General features: G+C 41.0%; 1 protein-coding gene across 1 annotated transcript in view; it reads right to left on the bottom strand.

Annotated features, from left to right (window-relative positions):
* CTNNA2 (catenin alpha 2) overlaps positions 1 to 11,583 on the bottom strand; it is a 1,170,309-nt gene extending 1,158,726 nt beyond the window's left edge. The window contains exon 1 of the mRNA XM_057742313.1: positions 11,394 to 11,583. The gene's annotated coding sequence lies outside the window, so the exon portion shown is untranslated. The remainder of the gene's footprint in view (positions 1 to 11,393) is intronic.
* Between the last annotated feature and the right edge of the window lie 817 nt (positions 11,584 to 12,400).

The raw sequence follows: 12,400 nt of genomic DNA, 5'->3' as shown, positions 1-12,400 counted from the left end.
GATCTCGCATGCCACAACTAAAGATTCCACATGCTGCAACTAAAGATCCCACATGCTGTGCAACTAAGACCTGGAACAGCTAAATAAACAAATAAATATATTTTTTTTAAAGATGGTAATAAACTCAAGATGAAATAAGGCTTTTACTAGGAAGAAAACAATTAACAATACTAAAGAGCAAAAAAAAGATCTTAATTAATGAAGAGACATGGCAATGGAAAAACTACGAATTAGAAAGTTGTTACCCCTCCCTCAAACTATCTTAAATTAAATACCATACCAGTTAAAATAGCAAAGGTGTTATAAATTAATTTCATAACCTGGTTATCATATCCTTCCGAAGAAAAGGTACAAAAATAGATAAGGAACTTTGGAAAAAGAAAAACCGTCACTTACTGGATATCCCAACATACTCCATAATAGTTATAACAGTATAACAATAACAATTTTTTATACCTAGAGAATAAGTCTTATAAATTAAAATAAGATAAATAATCCACTAGAAAAACATGGGCAGAGATATGAACACATTCATGACAGCAGAGGCAAAACTTGGCCATTAGGCCAAAAAAACAAATGAAAGATAATCAACCATTCTAGAAACCAGAGGAACAACCTCTATGACAAAGATACACCATTCTTATCTATTCAGTGGTAAACTTTTCCAAGTTTAAAATTATCATGTATTAGTAAAAGAGTAAGGAAATATGCACTTTCATATCTGCTGATGTAATATTTAGTACTACCATTTTGAACAGCAATTAGGTATCAACTACTAAAATCTAAGATGCACATATCTCATGATCCAAAATTGCAGTGATCAATCTACCTTTCAAAAAATGTACTAGTACAAGTGGGCAAGAAACCAATGTAAGGATGTTCACCACAATGTTGTTCGAAATAGCAAGATGGCAGGAACAAACTAAATGTCTATTAAAAGATAAGGATTAAATAAACCATGGTATAATCACACTATAAAATACTAGGCAGCAGTGAAAATATAATGGTGATAACTCATGTTACCAGCTAAGATGTATGTGAAATAAGAATGAGGTATACAATTCCATGTTACCATTTAAGTAAACATTGTATATATATTTAAAACACTATATATAAGTATTTATATTTATATTTATATCTCACACAGACATTGACCATCTATCTCTCTGAGGCACTCTCATGGGCCCTCAAAGTCAACCTCCTGCCCATGCCACAGACCATATTTGAGGGCAGATTAATGCAAACATCTCATCTCTGTAGACAGCCAAAAACTAGAGACTTAAATTGCAATCAATGTAATATTACACGGAAATTAACATAGAGGAAGATTTTTTTTATTATCCCAGTAAATGCTTAGATATGCTTAGTTAAAAAAATAGGACACAGAATTATATCTCAGCTTTGCTTTAAAAAAACCTCTCGTGACAAATTCAGATATAGTCAAAGAGGAAAAAAGCTCAAAATTCACCAAATGTTCACCGGATAGTTGGACTGCAGTCATTCTTATTTTCAAGTTTCTTTTTCTGGTTGCTTTATAGATGTTCTACAATGGGCATGTATTGTTGAAATGTCAGAGACAAAACATGTTCTTTCTGAAACAGTGTATCTTCTGTTATTGCATTCTTGAGATACCTTTACACAGATAATGCCAAAATATTTCTCTACTCCCAGCCTCTCTCCTTCACTTCAGTCCCACTTTTCAGCTGCCTACCTAGTCGTTGTCAGCATCCCAGCTTCAGTTACCCTGGATGTGACTTCACCTCTCCCACTGCTGTGCTCATTGATCCCATGTTCCTGCTGGCTCAGCCCTGCCCCAGTTCCCAGACCAAGACAGCACTGAATTTAAAAGTCCTAATACAAGATCATCCCCTCCTCCATCTCTCTCCCCTCCGATTTGGGGTCTGCCTGGACTTTTGATCCACGCCCCTGAGAAGTCCCTACCACACTGTAATACATGTTACATACTGTATCACACTCTGCTATTAAACCATTCAGGTACTTTTCACCTCTACTAGATTGTCAGCTGACAGGCTCAAGTACTATATCTTACTCATAGGTGGATCCAGGGCTGTGTCCCTCAGAACAGCATTTTGAATAATTTGTAAGAAAGTATCTGATGAATGACTGCAACATTTGTTTAACCAGAAACTTGTCTGATTTGTTCTGAGACAGAATGAGTTTGGAGACAATTCAATCAGCTAGCATTTATTAAGGGCCCAGGATTGTAACAGGAAAATATTAGAAAAAGCAAAGCTATGGCTCCTCTCCTCGACATAGTTAGACTCTAAAGTGGTTGACACCTTTAAAAAAAAAGCAGAGAATAATTACTGTTTTAGCTTCTGCCTTAACAAGCAAAACATGAAAATCTTCTTGCCTGAGGTCCTGATTTCACAGATGGGCAAACTGCAATCGAGTTTGCCTGCCTGGATTCCAGACTACTGCCAGCGCTGACTTTTGCCTCCTGTCCCAACTCCACGGGCCCCCGTGTGCCTGGCTCTGCTTGTCACTCAGTACGCTTGCCCACTTTGAATGATTCCCTTGGATCTAGATTCCCACCCCCTCCAGTTCATGCTGTGAGCTAGGATCTAAATGTTTCCCTTCCTTTTCTCCTAGGGTACCTCTGTCACCTGTTTCTGTATACATTCCCACAATAACAGGCTGTGACTGCAATCCTAGTTTTCTGTTTCAACCTTCAACAAGACTGACAACATCATGGCAGGCCTCTAAATCAAACTGTAACCAACACTGCTGCCTGCTGACCCAACATTCAATTCCCTTTTTCTTAACTGACTGCCATCTAGCTCAGCCATCCCCTTAACCTCCTCCACACAGCCAGGAGCCTCAGGGAAAGCTGACCACATCCCAGCCGCAGCAGGTGGGTCCTCATTAGTCTAAATCAATCATGTGTGGTATTCCTTTTGCCCTTACTGCTGACTGGATTGGGGATCCAGTGCTGGCCGGTGAGATCAGAGGTAAGCGAGGACTTTTGGCAAAAGTTTCCTTGTTTTTTCTGGAAGAGACACCACTGCTACATGATGGTGTGCTCAGAACTGCAGCAGCCAAGACATCAATGCTGAGGATGAGGTCTAGACACAGAGGGATCAGAGACACAGGCAGAGAGGGGATATTGACCTGAGGTCTGACACCCGGAGCCGCCCATCCTCTGCATTTCTTGTCATTTTTACAAGTCTTTTTGAATGCATTCCCTTTCCTCTGCTGCCAGGTTACAGGTAAGTAAAGGGCATGTTTCTTTTTTTTTTTCTTAATTTATTTATTGGCTTTGTTGGGTCTTTATTGCTGTGCACAGGCTTTCTCTAGTTGCGGCAAGCAGGGGCCACTCTTAGCTACAGTGCGTGGGCTTCTCATTGCAGTGGATTCTCTTGTTGTGGAGCACGGGCTCTAGGCACCTGGGCTCCAGTAGCTGTGGCATGCGGGCTCAATAGTTGTGACTCACAGGCTCTAGAGCACAGGCTCAGAAGTTGTGACATATGGGCTTAGTTGCTCCGCACTATGTTCTACGTTCCCAGACCAAGGCTCGAACCCGTGTCCCCTGCTTTGGCAGGCGGTTTCTTAACCACTCCACCACCAGGGAAGTCCCAAGGGCATATTTCTAAATAACATACATCAGCAACTTTGTTTTCTACTTCAAAAAAATAACTTCAAGATAGGGATTTGTCCGGTTGTTTGTAGTCTGAAGCTATTATGAGTTAAGCTGCTATTAATTTTCATGTAAATGCCTTGTGAGTATTTTCATGTAAATGCATTTGTGAGTGTTTTCATTTCACCTGAGAGTGGAATTTCAGGGTTGTACTAGTCAGAGTATTTTTAACATTAAGAGAAAAAAGTTTCTCAAAGTGTTACATTCCTACCAGCAATGTATGAGGGCTTCATTTGCTTCACTTTCTCTCCAAAACTTGATATTGCCAGTCTTATTAAATTTAGTCATTCTAGTATTTGTACAATGGTAACATATTGTGGCTTTTAAATTTCATTATTTCAGTGACTAACAGACAATCACCTTTTCATTTGCTTACTGGTTATTCATATATCTTTTATATAAAGTATTTCTTCAGATATTTTGTTCATTTTGGGGGGTGAATTGTTTGTTTTATTGAGATGCAAGAGTTCTATATACAATTAGAACGAGTCCATTTTCAGATATATACAGATAGAAATAGAGATACATAGATCTGGCAAGTCTTGAGTCTTTTGAATATATATACTCTAGACAAATCTCAAACACATTTATACCCAATGAAAGAAAGAGATGAAAATGAGTACATATTCTATGATTCAATCTATATTCACTTTTGGGACAGGAAAAATTAATCTATAGAGACATAAAGCAGATCAAGCAGAAGAGCATTTTTTAAGGCAATGAAAATATTCCACATCTCAATTGCAGTGATGATTACATAGGTATATTTATCAACACACAACAGTATTTAAAATGGATGTACTTTATTATATTAAAACACACCTCAACAAATTTAATCATAAAAATTTTTAATGGGAATTTGGAGCTGGATTGGTTGAAAGACAGGTGACCACACAGTCCTATGGGAAGGGATTTAGGGCATAAGCAAGACTTTGTTTGTGCCTGAGGCAAAAATATTAACCTCAGAATATATGTAACTTCTTACATGAATATTACCTAATTCTAAACTCCTTAATGTCATATAGTGTTTCAAAGACAGTGGCATTATTCTAACCAGCCAAACATATTCTGGACTTGTCCCCATCTGGAGGTGCCAACTGACTTGTATCTCGAGTCCAGGAAGGTATTTTAAAAACGAGAGAGAGGGAAGGATGGAGAGGTTAAGAAAGGGACAGGTTTCTTAGTTCTTCCTTGGCCCAGAGACTCTGTGAAGCTAAATTCGCAATTTTCTTGGGAAAGGGAAAGCATATGCCACTGAAGGTAAAGATTTTTCTTGAGTAGCAGCAGTGTGTGTTTCAAAAAAAAACACAAACAGAAACAAACAAAACACACACACACACACACACACACAGAAAAAACAAACCCACAAAAAACCAAATGGGACACAGTAAGAAATAAATAATTATGCCTTGAAATTTTAAGGGAAACTCACATGTGGAATTACAGAGTTTTATAGCTAGGAGACACTCTATATCATCCTGTCCAAGTCACTTAAAATGCAGACTAAATAAATAAGCCTTGGTGGGTTTGAAGCTTGTTTAGTCATATAATTATTTAGTTGGTTGAAAATTTGGAGGAAAAACCCAGGTATCCTGATTCCTGATTCATTTTTGTTATGAAATTATACTTTCTAGCCCAATGCTGTGCATGGAGCAGACATTAAAAAAATGCCTGTTGAATGAATTCATGCTAGGTAATATGATTTAAAAATACATAGAAAGTGTAAGTAAACAGAGGGATAAATTTAGATGCTGACATTTTTTCCCAATGAGTTCTGTATATATTTCTTTATGACATCTCTGCATTTTAGAGGGAAAAAGCAAGTACATTTTGTGAAATTACTCTGGCAGGTATCAATGCCTGAAGAAAAATATTGAGGACAAGTGGTAAACTCTCAAGGATTGTAGGACACCCTTTCTTAGAAATAGTTGAGGGCAATTACCTCTTTCTGAGGTAGTTAAGGGACATTTCTACCTCATTACTAAAAGATTTATCAATGGTATTTAGCAACTGTCTCAGGCCCTACAAATTTAAGATAAGTTGGAAGACTGGATTCTCACCAAACTGTTGTCTAACCACAATTAAAATCAGATGGGAATGAACCATACCCTGTATCTTAAAGCTCAAGGCCCATGAGGTAGAAACAACATAGAAACAAAATGATACATGGAGAACACCAAGATTGTTCTGCAATGTACCAGGGAAACATTGTACATTGTGCAATGTACCAGATTTGGAAACAACTTGCTGACAGCCCCTCCCACAGGCACACTGAGGGACTAAGAATGACTGACAGTCAGCTTTGGATGTCACAGGAGGACCCCATGTTACATAAGAAATCTGGCTCCCCCACCTCGGAAATTACACATGCCACTGGTGAAGAGGCATAAAGGGCAGCTGAAACTGCTGTGCAGAGAACTCCTGAAATTTACATGAAATTTACACTTACTTTTCTTCCATCATTTCTGAGCCCTCTTGCCCCTTGCTCCCTACTTTCAAAATAAACATCCCACTCAAAAGCTGATGGAGAGACAGACCTGAGCTTTGCCTCCTGTCTCCTTGCTTGGCCACCCTGCAATACAGCCTTTTTTCTCTGTGAAAGACCAATGCCTTGGCGTTGGTCTTTCTGTTGTGCATTGCGCAAGGAGCCCACTTGCTCTGGTACAGGAACATCAGATCCCTCTGGTCTTTTATGGAGTCACTGTGGTTTCTGAGTAGGTTGTGCGAGAACTGACATACCCCCATTAAGAGTTCATGGCTTTAGTTGTGAAACATCAAGATGCCATAAAAAAAAGATACTGAATTTACTGCAGGTATGTAATGAACAATATGAGCCCAATTTACACATATGAGCATATTAAAAATGTCATATTAATTGGACAGGCAGTTATAAATTTTTCAGCTCAATAGATGAAACGAAATTAATTAATTGTATCTCATCCTTACTCCGCCATTCCGTGTTCTCTGTAAGTTAAGGTCACCACCTTAACTTACACAGAACACAGTTGCTCCTTTTTCACTCCCTTTAATGCACACTGTCTTCACATCTGAAAAATAATAGTCTGAGTTGTATAAACAGATATGGCCTTTAAATAAGAAGAACTAAAAGCCCTATCAAATTAAGCCTTATAAGGTCAGACTATCACTTTTTTATAATTTGTTACAAATAATGATCTCAAACAGTTGTAGAATGCATATTTGTGGTTGAGTTAGAATTCATCTCCAAGATAAAAATTCATTTATATGGAAAATTAAAACATCTCAAAGTATTTTGTCAAATATCACTGGTGCTTTAATATGAAACTGACTAGATGCGATACATCTGAAAATGTTTTATTTAGATCTGCTCCATCTTTAAAACATAAGAATATTAAGAAACTTCCAAAATGGAAAATAAAAATGCTACAGTCTATGGTCTGTGAAACTCCTAGCTTTTGGAAATACATTCATGTTTTTAGCTATATATCTTAGGATAATATTCATGAGACTACTTTTGTATATACTAGAAATACAAAAAAAAATAACAGTATTTTACTATTTTGGAGAAAGGAATGAAATTATGTGTATTGATTAAAAATGAATTAAACATGAGCACTATAAACACTGAAACTTGTAACGTGCAGGTAAAATTTTCTGGAAATCCTTTTTTGATAAAATAATGTACATCAGTTATGCTTTTGGATACATGTTTCATGGATGTATATTTCAAAATAGTTAATAAACACCAGCCAAAAATAAAAATAAACACCAACAGACATAGCCACTGCGCAACTATCACCCCAAAGTGAGCGGATATTTAATGTGCTCAGTGCACAATCCCAGACAGACCCTCTGTTGTCATCATACCCCAGTCTCCCAGTAAACACTTGAAAGAGCATAACTGATTTGGAATCATTAATAATCTTGAACAACAAAAAGAAAAAAAAAGGGCTGTGGTAACAAGGAAAAGTTAACAACGAAGTAAAAATAAAGTTCCTGGAAATACAATTACCTTAACAATTACCAGCTTTATGTATGACAAAAGAAAATAATCATGGTCACTATTCTCCAAGTGTATATTCTGGAATATTCATGGGGTAAGGCAAAACAAGAGAGAGTTGTGATAATCATGCTATTAAATCTTTATTGTTTAGAAAGGTCAACTTTCTCTCTGCCTTGCAGTTTAAGGACAAGAGAGAGAATGCTCTGGGTCCTCACTGGGACACAGACCTTAAATTCTGTGTCTTGGTGCAGGGCTTTGCGTGAGACGAAGAACTACAACAGGTCTTCTGGGGAGCTGCACATTCTGGGATCAAATGGATCCCACAATACAAGTCATCTTGTCCCAAGTGAGAGTGTAATTACTCTGACTGTACATGTTTAATACCATTTAATACACTCCCCAGTATTCAAGTAATTAGTATTCCCAAACACACAGTGCTTCCCCCCTCTCTGCTTTTGTTCCAGCTGTGGTACCCACCATGTATGAAATCCTTCCTGGGAGTCTCTGTCCAAGCCCCAGTGCTACCCCTAAATGTAATCTTTTTCCAGCTACATAAACAACTGTCCTCTTCAGAATCCCTCTAACTACTTCCTTGTTTCTCACTTCTTTCCAGTAAATAGTCATATATTGTCTTGGACTGTTTTTAAGCCATTTCTCCTAGTTATAGTAATGCTTAAGACACACTCTGTTTATTCCAAGTACTATGTTTAACACATTTAAGCCTTAAGGCAATCCCACGCACTGGGGTCTACCATAATTTCCATTTTGTAAATGAGGAGGAAGACTTAAATCCTACCAAGGGCACAACACTCTACTACTTAAGTACAGCATGCACTCAAATCGAAAGCTCTTTCCAAAGATAGAGTTCTTTGCTACTGTGAAATATGACCTTACACAAATGCCTATTCTCCTCAACTAGGCTGTAAGCTAAGGTCAAACAGAGTGTCTTTTACGTCTTTTGAATAGTTTGTGCACTTAATTGAGGGTTGAGCAGGTTTTAAGAGCTCTGAGAAAGGCATAGAGAATGTTCCGGAATATTTCCTACAGAGTCCATAAGATGTTCTACTGGGTCTTTATCTGTACTTTATCTTAACGGTCCAGTCAACTAAAGGTAGAAACCTTTAGAAATTAAATTCTTCAGAGGAAGTTGGTCTTTTATCTCTAAAGTGAATAATGATAAAAGCAGCAGGCTGCTTTTTTAAGACACCAGTTCGTCTTCTGTTTCATATTTTATTCATTTTAACTCAACTCTCTCTCAAAAGCTTGCTGTAAACAAATGCTTTCTATTCGTTAATAACCTCATAGATTTTGTTTTCACTAAGTAGCCGAATGTTTACAAAGGAGAAAAATAAACAGTATCTTTCTTTCCATAGTAAGCACAGTATCAGAAACAGAGGCATACACCCACATCACTCTGTAGAGCAAAACCGCAATCAAGAAAGAGCAGGGCTAACTGAGGGGCTGCCTCCTCCCCATACTCACAACCACGAAGCTCCACAAAGAAAGAACAGCAGAGACGCTGGAAGGGGAAAAGTCATTTGAAAGTAAATTAGGATAAAACTAACATATTGTATTCATATATAATTACTATCAAAGTCTTTCACTAGCTTCATGGCATTCCTGGGAAATGAACCAGAACGACAGAACACCCCTACCTACAATGACAGAACACCCCTACCTACAACTTTGATTGCTATTAAGTAATGTAACCACTCAAATATGGACAGGGTTGACTGCAGTTCTGCATCAGGATGTTGGTAACACTGACAACTGGACCAAGCTTTTTGCCACGTGGCTTAAGAGTCAGCCCAGCCATTAATGGAATTGCATCCCTATCTAGGGGAGCTGGGGCAGGGCTGGATCCATCATTCCTCACATCACACACTTCCCAAGACCTGATTCAGGTGATTAACTGTGTCAGCTCTTCATCAAATCAGCACTCAATCACTTTGGAAGGTAATTCCCTTCATCTCAACTCCTACTTTACAGTCCCATAAAATGTGAAAGTGCATATTGCACTACTGGCATATAATACCCTAAATGAAAAGAAAAAAAATCAATAATTTGCTCCACATCATAGTTTCTTACTGGCAGCTTCACTGAATCCATCATTAATTTCAATCCCTCCCCACACACTCATTAAATATAAAACATAGCTATTTATAGACATTAAGGGGTTTTTATTTTGTGTGTGTTTTTTTTCAAAAAGGAGAGTACAGACAGAACAAAATATAGGCTTCCAAAAACTCCATGTCTGAGTTACACTGTTTGTTGGACCTTTCTGAAATGATGAATACACTAAAAATTCTGAGACAGGGCTGTCCCAACAGGCTGTATGAATAAACTTTTCAGCAACAATGCTTTCAAAAAGGAACATTGCCAAATCACTATCAATATATGTAATAAAAGGCGTTAGAGTGTAAGCTAAAGAAAGCAAAGTAACATATATCATTTGGTGAAAATAAGTGGCACAAAATCAACTGAAATTTTATATTTTTAATAACGCTCCCAGGGTTAATTCAACTTTTCCACTGGTGTAAACACAGACAAAATCACACAGTACGTTTCAAACATCTTCACAATTTCTGTAACATAGATGAAAAAGGGTAAGGGTATCTGCTAAAGGTATAATGCAGCTAATGCTATCAAAAATGGTATATTTCTAAGCCTGCGGAGTAAAACCTCATTAACTCCAAACTGTCTATTGTCCTCCTTTAGAAGTTAACTCATGATGAACAAAAGTGCATCTCTTCCACTCTTCTGCTCCCTGTTTTCCCAAGTCAATCTACCCTAGTGTTGTGTATGCTGACCAAAACATTCCAAAAATAATGCTGTGGTGCACATACACTAAAGTTTAGAGAGTTTCTGCCTCTGAAGTATAGACAGTGACAGAACGAAGGACACGAGGGTTCAATTCCAAGCCAAATATTAGGCGGGTGGTTTGAAAATATCAACCCAAAGAGGCCTAGGGGAAAGGATACAAGCTTCCACTGCCACCACCCTCCCTCTCCCCTCCCCTCGTCGTCCTCTCTTGTTCTCTTTCTCTCTCCTCTTCCCTCCTTGTGGCTTCTCACACAGAGACAATCAAAGCCGGGAAAGCTGGATTTTAAATTAGTGAGACACACACTGGGAATATGTAATTCCCAGAAGAAAAAAAGAAACTGCTACAGAGGGGAGTGGGGGATTGTTGGCAACATGTCTAAGTGACAACCCTCCCCACCCCCACCCTAATACAGCAAAAATCCACAGATTCTTCCTCGTCAGACCCTCTTCTCCTTCTAGTTCCCAGTACTCTATCCAACTTGACCCTTAATCCAAATAACACAGAGATCCACAGGGCATCCACTGTGCGAGAGTGTGTCTCTCAGTATATGTGCCCAATTTTTTGGACGCCCCTGAATCCGGACAGTTGTACCAGGCAAAGGATCTCCCACCGGGGAAGAGGTGAAGAAAGGGGGAAAAAGGAGATGGGATCAAGAGGAAAGGGAGGCAGCGCTGTGCTCCAGGGCGAGTGGCTGCAAGGAAGACAGGGAAGAAAGAAAGGGTGGGAAGGAAGTGGGGCTGGGAGAGAGGAAGAAAGGGATGAAAGAAAGGCTGGAAGGGAGAAAGGAGGGGAGAGGAGAGAGGGATGTTGGGAAGGATGAGGGCGGGAGGGTTGGGGAGCCGGGAGGGAGGGGAGGATGGAGAGGATGGGAGGGAGATAGGGAGGGAGGGAGGCAGGCAAGGATGGAGGATGCTCTGCCCGGGACTCACCTCTGTGGGTCGGTGGGAGTTTCTCGCCCTCCTCCTCTTTCTCGCCCGTTCCCAGCAACTGGAGGGGTACTCACAGAAGGAACTGGAGAGGCGGCGGCGGCGGGGAAGAGGGCAGCAGTAGCTGCAGCCGCCTCTGGCCGAGGTGCGGTGCCTCCTGCTCCGCCCGCCAGCCCGGGTCTCCGCCTCACTCGGGGCTGGAAGCGAAGCGGCTCCCCCCTCCCCCCGCCCGCCCCACGTCCTGCCCAAGCGCGAGCGGCAGCGGCCCAGATCGCCGCTAGGGGAAGCGGCCAGTGCGCAGGCGCGGCCGCTTGCTCGCTCGCGCGCCCCCGCGGCCCCCGGCCTCCGCGGCTCCGCGCTCCGCGGGGCTGGGGCGGACACGGGGTGGGGGCCACGGGCGCGCGCGGCCCGGGGAGCGCGGGCGGGGCGGGGCGGGGCGGAGCTGGGGAGGCGAAGCCGGCCGCGCCGCAGGTGGGGGGAGGGGAAGGTGGCGAAGGGGCACTGTCTCAGGGCGCAGGTGCCGTGTCCATGACAACCGCGTTACCCTGCGGGCGGGGAGGCGGTGAGCCGCCCGAGGACCAGGGACAGACACCCGGTGCGGGAGAGGTCCTGGGAGAGAAGGGGACGTGGGTTGCAGAGCACGATGAAAGGGAGCGCTCGAGAGGGCGCGTGGCAGGAGGAGGGTGGGGCCCCAGTGCAGCGAAGGTAGTGATTGACGCAGGAGCGAGGTTTGTTGGGACCTGGAAGACCAAGAGGAGGGGGATTGGACTTTAAAAGGGACTAGAAGAGGATGGAAGTGTTAAAACAAATGGCACATTTGCTCATTTCACAAGCCTTTATCGAATGCTGTCTCTGTAGAGGGCACTGTGATTCTTTTACCAATTCAAAAAATATTACTGAGCCCCTAATTTGTACTAGGCACTCTACTTGGGAATTTTGAGATATCCAAAAATGTTTACCATACGATGTTTGTCCTCTTGGAGGTTATACTTTAATTGGGGACTTACACA

The sequence above is a fragment of the Hippopotamus amphibius genome, chromosome 7 (genome assembly GCF_030028045.1).
Source record: "Hippopotamus amphibius kiboko isolate mHipAmp2 chromosome 7, mHipAmp2.hap2, whole genome shotgun sequence".
NCBI lineage: Eukaryota > Metazoa > Chordata > Mammalia > Artiodactyla > Hippopotamidae > Hippopotamus > Hippopotamus amphibius.
The sequence above is the reverse complement of the archived record's forward strand: the minus strand, read 5'-3'. Positions and strand labels throughout refer to the sequence as shown.